This window comes from Saimiri boliviensis, chromosome 19, assembly GCF_048565385.1.
Source record: "Saimiri boliviensis isolate mSaiBol1 chromosome 19, mSaiBol1.pri, whole genome shotgun sequence".
Lineage (NCBI taxonomy): Eukaryota > Metazoa > Chordata > Mammalia > Primates > Cebidae > Saimiri > Saimiri boliviensis.
In genome coordinates, this window is record NC_133467.1 from 13,589,229 (window position 1) to 13,603,160 (window position 13,932).

Consider the following 13,932-nt stretch of genomic DNA (forward strand, 5'->3'; position numbering starts at 1 on the left):
TTTGGTGATAAAGAAATCGAGTTGCAGAGAGGTTAAGCAGCTTACCCAAGGCCACACAGCCAGTGTAGCTAGAATCTGAACCCAGCTCTGTCTGACTCCAGGATTTTCTGCCTTGTTTCCTCTTTATAGAGGCCCCTCTGAATTCAGACTCCACAGCTTCTGCTTCCACCCTCCCCCAGAAGTTAATGATCTATAAGGCAAGTTTCTGAAAGTTCCAGCAAAGGCTTAATGTTTAAAGAAAATCTGCCTCCCCCCAGTCTTTTGAGATGCAGATAATCTCTTTCATTTTATTTGGGTTAAAGGCTTTGTCTTTTTGGTTTTGTTTTTTACAGGGGAGTGGGGTGTCACATCTATACTGAGGCTTTAAAAGCTACCTGTCCTAAAGATAACCATGAGCAAATCCTTAGAATGCTGTTAAATTATGACATCTACGTGTTGGGGGTATTCTTGTTCATCTGGATTCCGGTTGGTGTAGCAGATATTTGTTGAGCTCCTATGATGTGTCAGAGACTGCAGAGACAAAATTTAGCACCCAGACCCTATCCTTGAGGAATTTCTGATCAAGTTGAGTTGGGGATGGGCAGGCACATAAACTTTCTATATATGTGCTCCCATCCAGGTCAGCATAAGGTGGTGTCGATTGCTCACAGAAAAGGCTACACTGAGCGGTGTGTGTTGGGTGACAAGAGGTACCACAGCTAACTGGGCCTTGGAGAATGAGGAGGAATTCGCCAGACAGAGGGGGAGGGGTGAGAGGGCATTTCAGGTGAAGAGATTAGCATAAATGCAGGCTCAGAGGTGTGAAACTGCCTGGTTTCAGTGTTACTAAGTGTAAAATTTAACCCAGGAAAGGCAGGAAGGATGAGGCTGCAGAGCAGGGGAGGTTGGGTCCCAGTGAGCAGCTCAGACTCCACCCTGTGACTGGCAGCACCTCCATGTGGTCTTGACCCCACCTTAGCCCTTGAGCCTGGCACATTTCTGGGCTGGAGAACAACCTTGTTTATTTCCTTATACACCAGACACTTTCATTATCATCTTCTGAAGGGAGGTCTAGGAGGAAAACAAATATAATGTAAACTGATCACAAAGCCCCTTCCTCTGCTGACAACTAGGGAAATGGACCATTCCAAGGAGCCCCTTTGACTTACTCTGGGTGAAAACACAAGCTTCGCCCCTTCTCCCAACTTTCAGCATGCTCTGAACGTTGGAAATATGGAGCGATGTGGGCTGTGGAAACCAGGTTTCACTCAGGATGAAGGGAAAAGTGACAGAGATGGTCCTTCCAGCTCACACCATTAGAGTCAAGTGGGACAGGAGTGGGGTGGGGGGACCCTTCTGCCATCCCTTGGTGGTCCAGCCTAAAGGAGCTTGTCCAAATGGAAACTTGCACTTTCTGGAGGAGTCCTGCTGACTCCTGTCTTGCTCACAGGAACATGGTCCAAGGAAGCAACTGATCTGAGCAGCAGCTGCTAAGGACACCATTCCCAGACCCAGGTCTGCTTTCATCACTTTCTCCAGCAGAGGAGCAAGGGCACATGTGGGGTCTACCACGAGCTGCTTCCTCCTTCCCCGAACCCTCCTGAGGCTCCCCTGTACTCCCCACCGTGTGGCTGCGAAGGCTGATTCTGAGCCCCACCTGTGCAGATTCTGATTCCTTTGGTTGGATCAAAGCCCAGGAACCTGTTTCCTTCCAAATTTCCCAGGTGATGTTGAGGACTGGTCAGTTTGGGGAAGCACAGGTCCTCGAGTTAAAACTCAAAAGCCTTTTCATGGCACATGGGTCCCTCCAGCCTCATCTCTCGTCCCAACCCCCAAGAGCCTGCCCTGCTTCCTCACTATATTGAGTTGCTTCTAATTCCCTGGCTGGTGACACTGTCCTGTCTTCTTGCCTTTGCCCAGGCGTTCCTTCAGCCTGAAATACCTGCTTCACTCCACACGCACATATCCTGCTGTGGACTGAACTGTGGCCCCCTCCAAATTCATATATGGATGCTCTCACCACCTCTGTGGGATAGTATTAGGAAGTGGGGCCTTTGTGGGGTGATTAGGGTTAGAGGAGGTCATGAGAGTGGTGCCCCCATGATGGGATTAGCATTCTGACAAGAAGAGACCCCAGAGAGCTCTCTCCATGCCCACCCTCCCCACCACATGAGGACATGATGAGAAGGCAGCTGTCTGTAAGCCAGGAGGGGAGTCCTCCTCAGTGCTCCCCCGAACTGGGATGTGACCTCAGACATCCGCCTCCGGAACCATAGAAATGATTTCCTGTGTTTTAAGCCACCCAGTCTATGGTGTTTTGTTACGGTGGCCCAAGCAGACTGACGTCCCCATCCCAACTTGTCTGTCTCCTCCTAGACCTTCCACACTCAGCTCACATTGTCACCCTCCTCAGGGAAGTCTTCCCCCACCCCTCCACAGTCCTCCCCTGGTGGAGCACCTGCTTCTTTCAGAGCACTTGTCCACAGTTGCACACATCTGAGCCCTGTGTCTCCCACTTCACAGAGACTTCTTGAGAGCAGCACCGTGTCTGATCCTTCCTGTGTCCCTGGCCCCTAAACAGGTGCCCATCACACAAAAGGTATGGACCAAATGCCAGGTGATTAAATAAAAGAAAAAATCCCTATCAGATAGCGATGCCCAGGAGAGAGGGGCCACAGCTTGCTAAGAGGATCAAGGTCATCTCCACAGGATTTGTTCGTCCACTCAGTATGGCCAGTCATGCCCCAGGCACTGTGAGAAAGTCAGCCACCAGCAGAGCTGGGAGCTGTGCCCAGGCTTCTGACTGAGCTGCTTACATCCAATGCCCAGGCTTCCTCACCCCTGCCCCTCTTCCCTCTTTTCTCTTCCCCAAAATGCATCACTGGCAGCAGTGTCAGGCTTACGCTCAATTCTGAGTGAGCCTGGAAATTTGGAAATAAAATGCCTATCAGAAGAAGTAATAGATAGAGATGGGGAGAGGAGAAGGTAGTGAGAGAAAAGCGTACAAAAACAGGCTGGGAGAGAACACTAGGAGAGATGCCATCAGACAGAGGACCAGTTGGGCACCTCCAGACTACAGCTGCTGGTCTTCCTGTCACGGCTTTCTGCATGCTGCAGCACACATGGGCACACACACACACCAGCTCTGGGCAGTGCACCACCCTGAATCTACAGATGCCTGAAGGAGAAGAGACGCATGGCTCTTACCTGGTTGGGGTCAGCCTGCACCACTCCCCAGGCTGGCAGGCAGGAAGCCCACTGGGATGGGACCAGGACCCTGTCTGGGGATTTTAACTGCAAACTTCACCGTCTCTGCTCACTCACCCTGCATCAACTCTGACTCTGCCAGGCATCTGTTCCCATGCCCAACCCCAGCTGCGGCTTTTCATTTCATAATCCTAATCACAGGGAAATGACTGGGATTAGGGAATTTTTTCCCCCCGAGACAGGTCTTGCTCTGTTGTCCAGAGCTGGAGTGCAATGGCGCAATCTTGGCTCACTGCAACCTCCGCCTCCCAGGTTCAAGCAGTTCTCCTGTCTCAGCCTCCTCAGTAGCTGGGATTACAGGCATATGCCACTACACCTGGTTAATTTTGGGATTTTTAGTAGAGATGGGGTTTCACCATGTTGGCCAAGCTGGTCTCAAACTCCTGACCTCGTGATCCACCCACCTTGGCCTCCCAAAGTGCTGGGATTCTAGGCATGAGCCACCGTGCCTGCACAGGAAATATTTTAATACTTTCCCTCCTAGTCTACCATGCCTGCTCTGTAGGAGCAGTCATCAGTATGAGGGAGGATACCCGGCTTTAACCTGTCTGTCAACAGTCACTGTCAGTTTGGCCAAATCAATTTTCTCAGCTACAAATGAAAAGAGTCTCAGAGAGAAAGATCTTGGAGGATGACTGAGACCTGAAGTTGTATTTGTGACCATTTTTGGTCTTGAGAATAACCAGAAAGTGTCCATACTATATTAATGATTGGCTTAATTCATATGAGAGACTATGAAAACATATATTAGCATGATTCTCACCTCAATAGTTCAACGAAAAATTATGATCATTTCAATGGAAGCTAAAAGAAGTATTTGACAAAACTCAACACTCTACCTAGAAGTAGAAGCTTTCCTTAATATAATAAAAATATTATTTCTCAAAGCCAACATTTAACAGCCAACATATAGCATAGTGAAACTCCAGGATAGTCCCACCAAATTTAGGTATGAAACTGGAATGCTTTGCAGCACCATATTCATTTAATAATGGTCTATGATTCTGAAATGTATAATTATTAAAAGGGAGTAGCCCAAATAATTATACTTTATAGATGATATTATTGTTTATGATGAAAAACCCAAGTAAATTGTACTCAAATTGGACACAAAATGAATGTTCAAATCTAGTTTCCCAGGCCAGGTGTGATGGCTCATACCATAATCCTGGCACTTTGGGAGGCCAAGGAGGGAGGATCACTTGAGGCCAGTAATTTAAGACCAGCCTGGTCAACATAGTGAGACCCTGCCTCTACAAAATTTTTTTTTAAATCTAATTTTCCTAAATACCAGCATTAATCGAAGACAGAACTGAAAGAACAAAAAACTCATCTGAAAAATAATAGTCCATTTAGAAAAAAAACTTTTACACTAAAGACATTTACAAGCATGTTAATAGCAACATTGTTCATAATACAAAATAGCTGAAAATAATTCAAATAGCCAGTGATGGTAGGAAGGATAATTGTGGTATATTTGTAAAATGGAATATTATATAGCAATGAAAATATAGCTACAAACCAGGCATGGTGGCTGAGGCCTGTAATCCCAGCACTTTAGGAGTCCGAGGTGGGCAGATCACAAAGTCAGGAGTTTGAGACCAGTCTGGCCAACATGGTGAAAACCCATCTCTACTAAAAATACAAAAATTAGCCGGGCGGGGTGGCGGGCACCTATAATCCCAGCTACTTGGGAGGCTGAGGCAGGAGAATCACTTGAAACCAGAAGGCAGAGGTGGCAATGAGCCGAGATCGTGCCAATGCACTCAAGCAGCCTGGGTAAAGGAGTTTAACTCTATATTGAAAGAAAAAGGAAGGAAGGAAGGAGGGAGGGAGGGTGGGAGAGAGGAAGAAAGGGAGGGAGGGAGGGAGGGAAGGAAGGAAGGAATGAAGGGAGGGAGAGAGGAAGGAAGGAAGGAAAATATAGCTGTAGGGAAAACATTACTGATTGTTACTAACATGTTGAACAAGCAAAACAAGTCAAAAACACAAAATTAAAAGATGCATTATTTTGGGACACATACATTTGGAGTGAAACTGTAATAAAAAGCAAGAGATTTATTAACACAGACTCAAGGTAGTACCCTACTCAGGGTGGGAAGAGAAAGGGAGACAGAAATTGGGGAGAAGGACATGGAAGGGTCCAAAGGCAAAGGCAATGCCTTCTGATGTTGGGTGATGACTGTGTGGGTGTTCATGTTATTCTTATTAACATTGTGGGAGATATATATTGATAAATATATGTACAAGATAAATATTTTGTTTGTATATATAACATATTATAATGTTTTAGAATGTGGAAATCATATGAAAAATCTTTACCATGTGTATTAGTCCATTCTCCCACTGCTAATAAAGACATACCTGAGACTGGGTCATTTATAAAGAAAAGAGGTTAAATTGACTCACAGTGTCACATGGCTGAGGAGGCCTCGGCAAACTTACAATCATGGCAGAAGGGGAAGCAAACACCTCCTTCTTCACATGGCAGCAGGAGAGAGAATGAGAGCTGAATGATGGTGTATGCCCCTTATAAAACCATCAGATCTTGTGAGAACTCGCACACTAGCATGAGAACAGCATGGGAGAAACCACCCCCATGATTCAGTTATCTCTGTCTGGTCCCACATTTTACACATGTGGATTATTACAATTCAAGGTGAGATTTGGGTGGGGACACAGCCAAACCATATCACCATGTATATGAAAGAAAATCTGGGTAAATGGAGGAATATTTATTCAGTGCTTCTGGATACTTATTACGAAGCTGAAAATTTCCCCCAAATTAGTTAAAAATTGTAATGTAATTTCAGTCAAGATCCCATAAATAGGCCAGGTGTGGTGGCTCATGCATGTAATCCCAGCACTTTGGGAGGCAGAGGTGGGCAGATCACCTTAGGTCAGGAGTTCGAGACCAGCCTGGCCAACATAGTAACACCCCATCTCTCTACTCAAAATACAAAAATTAGCCTGGCGTGCTGGTGCGCACCTGTAATCCCAGCGACTTGGAAGGCTGAGGCAGGAGAATTGCTTGAACCCAGTGGGTCAGAGGTTGCAGTGAGCCAAGATCATGCCACTGCATGCCTCTGTGACAGAGTAAGACTCCATCTCAAAAAAAGAAAATCCCATAAATATGTCATAATAGTTTTGCAAAAGAAGAAATGTGGAAGGGGGCTTCTTCTATAAAATATAAAATTGTATCGTAAGGTCATAATAATTAAAATAGGAACTAATGTAAAAATACACAACCAGAGTAATGTCATATAACAGAAAGTAAAAGCAGACCTTAACTTCATCTGTTAAAGGTTAGCTATTAAAAAGCCTATAGCTAACATGATATTCAGTGGTGAAATACTGGACACTGATATGGTTTGTCTGTGTCTTCACCCAAATCTCATCTTGAATTGTAGCTCTCCTCATTCCCACATGTCGTGGGAGGGAGCTGGCGGGAGGTAGTTGAATCACTGGGGTGGGTTTTTCCCATACTATTCTCATGATAGTGAATGTCTCATGAGATCTAATGGTTTTATAAAGAGGAGTTCCCCTGTACATGTTCTCTCGTCTGCCACCATGTAAGACGTACCTTTCACCTTCCACCATGACTGTGAAGCCTCCCTAGCCACTTGGTACTGTGAGTTCGTTAAACCTCTTTTTCTTTATAAATTACCCAGTCTCAGGTATGTCTTTATCAACAGTATGAAAATGGACTAATACAGTCACTTTCCCCAAGTTCAGCAACATGCAAAGGATGTTCAGTGTGCCACTTCTACTCAGGGTTGTCACAAAAATCCTAACTAGTGCAATAAAGCTAGAAAAAGTGGGGAACAGTATAAAAAAATGGAAGAAATAAAAATGTTATCATTTGCAGACTGCATGATTTTGGATGCAGGAAAATCCAAAAGCATCTCTACACTCTCAAAATTAAGAAATAAATTGAGCAGGGATCTGGATACAAAGGCAATATCTAAAAATACGTCCGAAATGAAGATGTCAGGGCCATGTTTCCTCTGAAGGCGCTAGAGAAGGGTCTCTTCCAGGGCTTTATCCTAGCTGGCTTTGCTTGGTTTGTGGAAGTGTGAGTCCAGCCTTCACGTGGCATTCTCACTGTAGTGTCTCTGTCCAATTGCCCTCATTTTATAAGGACATCAGTTGTATTGGACTAGGGACCCACCCTGCTCTATTCATCTTAGTTGATTGCATCTATAATGAGCCTATTTCCAATTAATGTCATTTTGAGACACTGAGGACTTCTACATGAATTTTGAAGGGACACAATTCAACCCATAACAGGACTAAATGCATTCCAGTCAAAAATTATAATAGTTTTTTTTTTTTTTAAATTTTGAGACAGGATCTCACTTTGTGACCCATGCTGGAGTGGACTGGTGCAATCATGGCTCACTTATATTTTGTTTTTGTAGACATAGGGCTTATGCCATGTTGCCCAAGGCTGGTCTCAAACTCAAGCACTCCTCCCACCTCAGCCTCCTAAGTGTTGGAATTACAGGTATGAGCCACTGCATCTGGCCAAGGGATGTCTTCTGAACCCGAGACCTCCACACCATCTATCCTTGTGTGCTGAAGAGTGGTACTCTGCCACCTTGAGTTGCCATCCCTGCTGCACTCCAGCTTGGACTCCAACCATATTCATTCAACAGGTATTTATAAAGCTTCTACTATATGCTATGTTAGGAATGGAATGTGTCACCTTTCCCTTCTGTGAACCCTTTCCCAGTGACTGGTACTATCAACCACCCACACCAGCAACTTGAGTGATTCCCTCTCCCTCAGCCTCCACAGTGACGCCGCCCAAGTCCCAGCTCTTGGAGCCACCTCGTCTCCCCTCTCTACTTCTTCTACCTCAGTTCTGAGCCCAGGATCCTCCACCACAGAACAGAACCCCTTCTTACTCTGCCCCCCTGCCTTCAGGGTGCCCTGCCCTCTTCTCTTACAGCTGGCCAAATAACCTTTCCAAAACCCAAAGGTCATCGTGCCTTCCTAGCTTGTAACCCTTGTGACCACTGAAATGTGGTTTACAGCTTTGGCTGAGGGAACTGAGAGCCTCTCATCCACCTCCTCCCACGTTCTGTATACACCTCACACTTCCTTTCCATCCCCCACCCTGCTTGCAGTTCCATGAACACATGTGCAGTCCGTACGTGGATGATTCCCTCCTTCCCCACCTGGGGGACCCTTCAGATCATCCCCAGCCAGAGTGAAGTCCCTATTTCTGGTGTTCAAACAGCGCCCACTGTCTGCAGCTCCTGCCGGGTGGGTTTCTTTGTCTCTTCCATGATTCCATAAGCTCTTTTCATTGGTTACAGCTTTGAGTTTTTGGAATCAGGCCAATGCTGCCTACAGCACTTAGCCTGATTCACAAGGCAATCCTAAGAGTTAATTTTATCATCCCTATTATATAGATGAGTAAACTGAGGCTTAGAGAGGCCAACTATTTTGCCCAAGGTCCCCCAGTTGTAAGTGGTGGTCCCACCAGGCTTCAAAGGCTGGTCATGTGTCTCGGAAGGCTGTCTGTAGCTACACAGGGATCTTGTCAGTGGGGCGATGTGACCGTCCAGCTTCTATTTGAAGAGAGCCTGTTTTGTTCATGTGGCCCATGTATCCATGTATTCATTTTTTTTTTTCTAAGACAGCGTTTTGCTCTGTCTCAAAAGTGCAGTGGCATGATCTCAGCTCACTGCATCCTCTGCCTCCTGGGTTCAAGCAATTCTTCTGCCTCAGCCTCCCAAGTAGCTGGGATTACAGGCATGCACAACTACTGCCTAGCTAATTTTTGTATTTTTAGTAGAGAAGGGGTTTCACCATGTTGGCCAGAATGATCTCGATCTTGTGACCTCAAATGATCCACCCGCCTTAGCCTCCCCAAAATGCTGGGATTACAGGCGAGAGCCACCGCACCTGGCCCCATGTATTCTTATTTCACCTCTCCCTTCTTTGTTAGTAAGATCTGAAAATGAACCCAAGTTTACCTGCTTACCTTCAGGAACCAAAGGAATCTTAAGCTCATGTAAGCTGTGTTCCTCGCCCCTTTTCCTTACCCTGCAGTCTCTGAGAGGTCCCAGATTGGCGGGGGACTAATTTGGTTGAGGGTGTAGCTCAGATTTGGGTATGAACATGATCAGGTGGGGTGAGGGTGATTAGCATGGCAGACATGCATTTTGCTTGCTGAAGAAACTCTCAGAGAAGGTTTCCACTCAGGACAAATGTGCTGCTGGGGTCTTGGGTTGTGGCAATCCTCCCCACACAGCGCCCTCCACGTCCACAGGGACAGGAGTTAAAACACTGCCATCCGCCTCTGTCCTTATGTTATGAAGGGCAGATACCAGGATGTGTGTTAGAACAGCACTAAATTGCCTCCAACAACCCCCAAGTTGGAGTTCACAGAGGAAAAGCCAAGACCCGAGGAGGTCCAGGAATTCACCTCCAGTTACCAGACTGGAGAGCCACTCATCCCCAACCCCCTGCTCAGGCCTGGAAATCAGATTTCCAGTTCTGCTATAATTAGCAAGAGCCTTCCAGAGAGAGTCTCTCACATTGCTCCACCAGACCACTACTCTCAGCTGGGTACCCCCAAAGAATGCTTTCCTCTCAAATCAGAGCCCACCTGCTAATTAATGTTCAAAGAGAACAGAGCCAGTGCTGGAGGTGGTGACTGCCAGGAGGGCGGACAGCTGCTTGCTGTGACCTCCCACATTCTAGGGGCAGGTGGGAAGGAGGAAAGTCTGGCTCTGTTAGAGTTCTTAAGCTGGCCAACCCGTGCCACTCAGTGTTGGGGGTAAGAGGGTCTCCCAAGTGGCAGGAGCTGCTTTGGGTGAGGGGAGAAGCAGTGCACCCCAGCTGAAGGGAGGCAGTGTGATGGCACTGGAGAGCCCCAACTCGGCTTTTTTCAATCTTTTCTTCGTCCTTCCTGTGGGCTGGCTCGGGGAGGCCTCTCTGGAGGTGGATCCCAGTCCCTCTCTTGCTGTGGACAGCACCTTGAACATTGCCTCAAACAGGTGGGAGGTCAGCATGGGGCCCTGCCTGCCCCTCGCTTCTGGCTGGGGGTGCTGTGTGTCAAGCTCTGAAGAGTAGCCAGTTCTTCTCTTCCTCTTGGGGACATTGTCCCCACTGCAGTTGGGGGCAGACACCATGGAGCCTCACCAGCATCTGCAGGCCAGATGGCCTCCAACTGGCCCAGGCTGTGGTACATAAGCTTGCCTCCTCCTCCCAGAGGAGGCCCTGTCTGTGGTGTTGGGGCTGGGGGGCTGTGCTTGTGCCTGTGTGGAAGCTGCCTGCTGGGCTTTTCTGCTGCAGACTGGCTCCCTCATGGAAGCCGTGCGGCCCCGGGCTGTGCAGCCATGTCTGTGGGGACTCCTGCCTCTTCGCTCCCTCCTGCCTCCACCAGCCTGGGGGATTCTGCTGAAGACACAAATGAACCTCAGATGCAGCCTTTCTTGGGCAGAATTCGTTCCGTTTCCATGGCCTGCTGAGAAGTTTTTTCCTGGGTTAAATCAAGGTGTGTGGTGAGCGAGCGATGGAAGGAAACGCCCACGTCTGAACAGTCGAGGCTTAGACTCTGTCGTCTGGCTTCGGCCCTGGCAGGGCCACATCCAGCTGTGGGACCAAGTGCTGGTCATTCCACCCCCATGGAATTCTGTATCCTCATCTGGACATGGCGGCTGAGACTAACATTTCCAAACCAAGTTCCTCTTGTTCATAGCTTTCCCATGAAAAAGAACATTCAGGTCCAATCAGTGTGGAGGTAGTGTTTGCCACCTCACCCTCCTGTCAGAGACTTGGGACCAAAGGCATTTTACAGGCCCTGGGAAGGCCTGCAGTAAAAACAAAACAAAACTTCAACTCAACCGGTTTACCTTTGTTGAACCCTGTCTTTCTCATAAGTAAATGACCACAGATGACTTTTCCCTCGAAATAGCAATTAGCATCCCAGGAAACACACTTGGGGACAGCCTAGACCAGATCACCTCTCAGGCTCTGTCCACCACATTACTCCAGGCTCTGGCTGCAGGATGCTGAGGCAGCTGCTGGCCAGTGAAGCCCAAGATCCTGCAGGGAAGGCCAGGCTGCGGCCAGAGAAGGCTCCCTCAGGGGTTGGTGGCAGCTGATTGCAGCTTTCTTATTTTTATTTTTCAGAAACAATAGCGCTATGAGGAGTTAGGGACCAAAAAAGGGGAGACTTTTAAAATCTGTTTCTAATCTGATTCTTTGTCAATTTAAGCTAACTCATGTCAAAACAGTTTGGTTTGCCCATCTGTGAAAAGCAAGAACCACGGAGATTTTGTGGGCACTCAAAGGTAACCCTCAGAATGAAATCCCTCCCTGAGGTCCCTAGATACCCAGTGGAAAGAAGGGCACAAGCAATTTCCAATATTTAAAGAAATCTAGTGGAAATTATGTTTGCCATGAAAAATGTCTTTGCTTTTGGCTGGCATTGTATCAACTCAGTATGATAACATTGGTTGTCATGGGGACAGGAATTATTATGCAATAAATATGTCTGGCTAATTGAACAAAATCTTTAAAAACATAGGGTTCAGGGAAGTAATAAAAAGATCAGTTGATAGTGAAATGGTAAGGAGCTATTGACTCAGGACGTCAGGTGCAAAACCAGTTTAAAAGTGGCATGGTGGGGGTGAAGGGGCCAGAGGGAGGTTAGGGTCTGCTGAGGGAGCTGCTCTCCCAAAGAGCCCCTGGGGACACCTGGGGTTGTGTGCAGAGTAGGTGTTTAATTTGTGAAGTGGCTGCAACATAGTGGTCCTTGTCAGAGCATATTAGGGAAGGGTGTCCTTGGGCTGAGATAGGGTGCCAGGTGCCACCTTTACTGAGCAGAGCAGAGCCCTGGGGGCCACTGGCCTCAGGGATCCCCAAAGTGGCTTCCACAGATTGCTTAGAAGCCTTCCCAAGTGACACACACTGAGGGTTTTTCAAGCTCTTCAGAGCTCTGGTTTTATATTGGCCCACAACCCTCATTTAGCAGCCACATCTGAAAGGTTCCTGGGTGTTCAGTTGTCTCTCTGATACACTGTTCACACAGAATCGCCTCTCCAGTCCCTCTTTCTGTCCCTCAGACCTCTCAACCAATACCCCACCCGCCTCCATTGTGGCAGCAGCCGTGGGAGCAGGGCCCAGACTTGTCTGTCTTCTAGGAGAGCTGCGGTGACGAGTATAGCTGCTAAATCCTTACAAACCAGCAAAAAGGTAGCTAGACTCTTTCTTTTTCATTTCTTTCTTTCCCTGCCTCCTTTTTCCCTCTCTTCCCCTCCCTCCCTCCCTCCTTTTCTCCTTCCCCTCCCTCCCTCCCTCCTTGCTTCCTCCTTTTTTTTTTTTTTTGAGATGGAGTCTTGCTCTGTCACTCAGGTTGGAGCACAGTGGTGTGATCTCAGCTCACTGCAACCTCTGTCTCCCAGGTTCAGCCTCCTGAGTAGCTGGGACTAGAGGCATGCACCACGACACCCAGCTAATTTTTGTATTTTTAGTAGAGACAGGGTTTCACCATGTTGGCCAGGCTGGTCTCGAATACCTGATCCCAGGTGATCTGCCCGCCTTGGCCTTCCGAAGTGTGGGATTACAGGCATGAGCCACTGCACCTGGCCCCCAATGGCTTTTCAACAAGGGCCAAGATCATTCCATGGGAAAGGAATCATTTAACAAATAATGCCAGAACTATAAGAAAAAGAAGAAAGTTTTGGGCCGAGCACAGTGGCTCATGCCTATAATCCCAACACTTTGGGAGGCCTGGGTGTCTAACCTAGGGAAATAAAATCTTAGATTCAAGGTTGGGTATGGCATCTCACACCTGTAGTCCTAATACTTTGGGAGGTCTAGGTGGGAGGATCACTTAACCTCTGAGGTCAAGGCTGCAGTGAGCTATGATCACACTGCTGCACTCCAGCCTGGGAACATAGCAAGCCCCTATGTCAAAAAGAAAAGAAGACTTACATTCATACAAAAACCTATACATAGATGTTTAGAGCAATCTGTTCATCATCACCCCAAATTGGAGACAACCCAATTTAACAGAGGAATTTAATAAGCTATGGTACATCCACACCACAGACTACTACTCAGCAATGAAAAGGCGTGGACTACTGATAACAACCAGCAACTTGGATGAATCTCAAATACTCTGTGTTGGGCAAAAAAAGCCAGACCCAAAAGTTCACATCTACAGGAATCTATTCATCTGACACTTAGGCATAGCTAAAACTCTAGGGACAGAAAACAGACCAGTGGTTGCCAGGGGCCAGGAGCAGGGGAGGGGATGACCACAAAAGGGTAGCAAGAGGAAATTTTTTGGGGCGATAAAATTAGTTTGTGTACTGGTTGTGGTGGTCAGACAACTCTCAGCTGTGCTAAAACATATAGAATGGGGCCCGGCACAGTGGCTCACGCCTGTAAACCCAGCACTTCGGGAGGCTGAGGTGGGTGGATCATTGAGGTCAGGAGTTCAAGATCAGGCTGACTGACATGGCAAAACCCTGTCTCTACCAAAAAAAAAAAAAAAATTAGCCAGGTGTGGTGGTGGGCGCGCATAGTCCCAGCTGGGAGGCTAAGGTGGGAGAATCGCTTGAACCCGGGAGATGGAAGTTGCAATGAGCTGAGAAAGTGCCACTGCACTCCAGCTTGTTCAACAGAGCAAGACGCTGTCTCAAAAACCAAAAAAGAGTT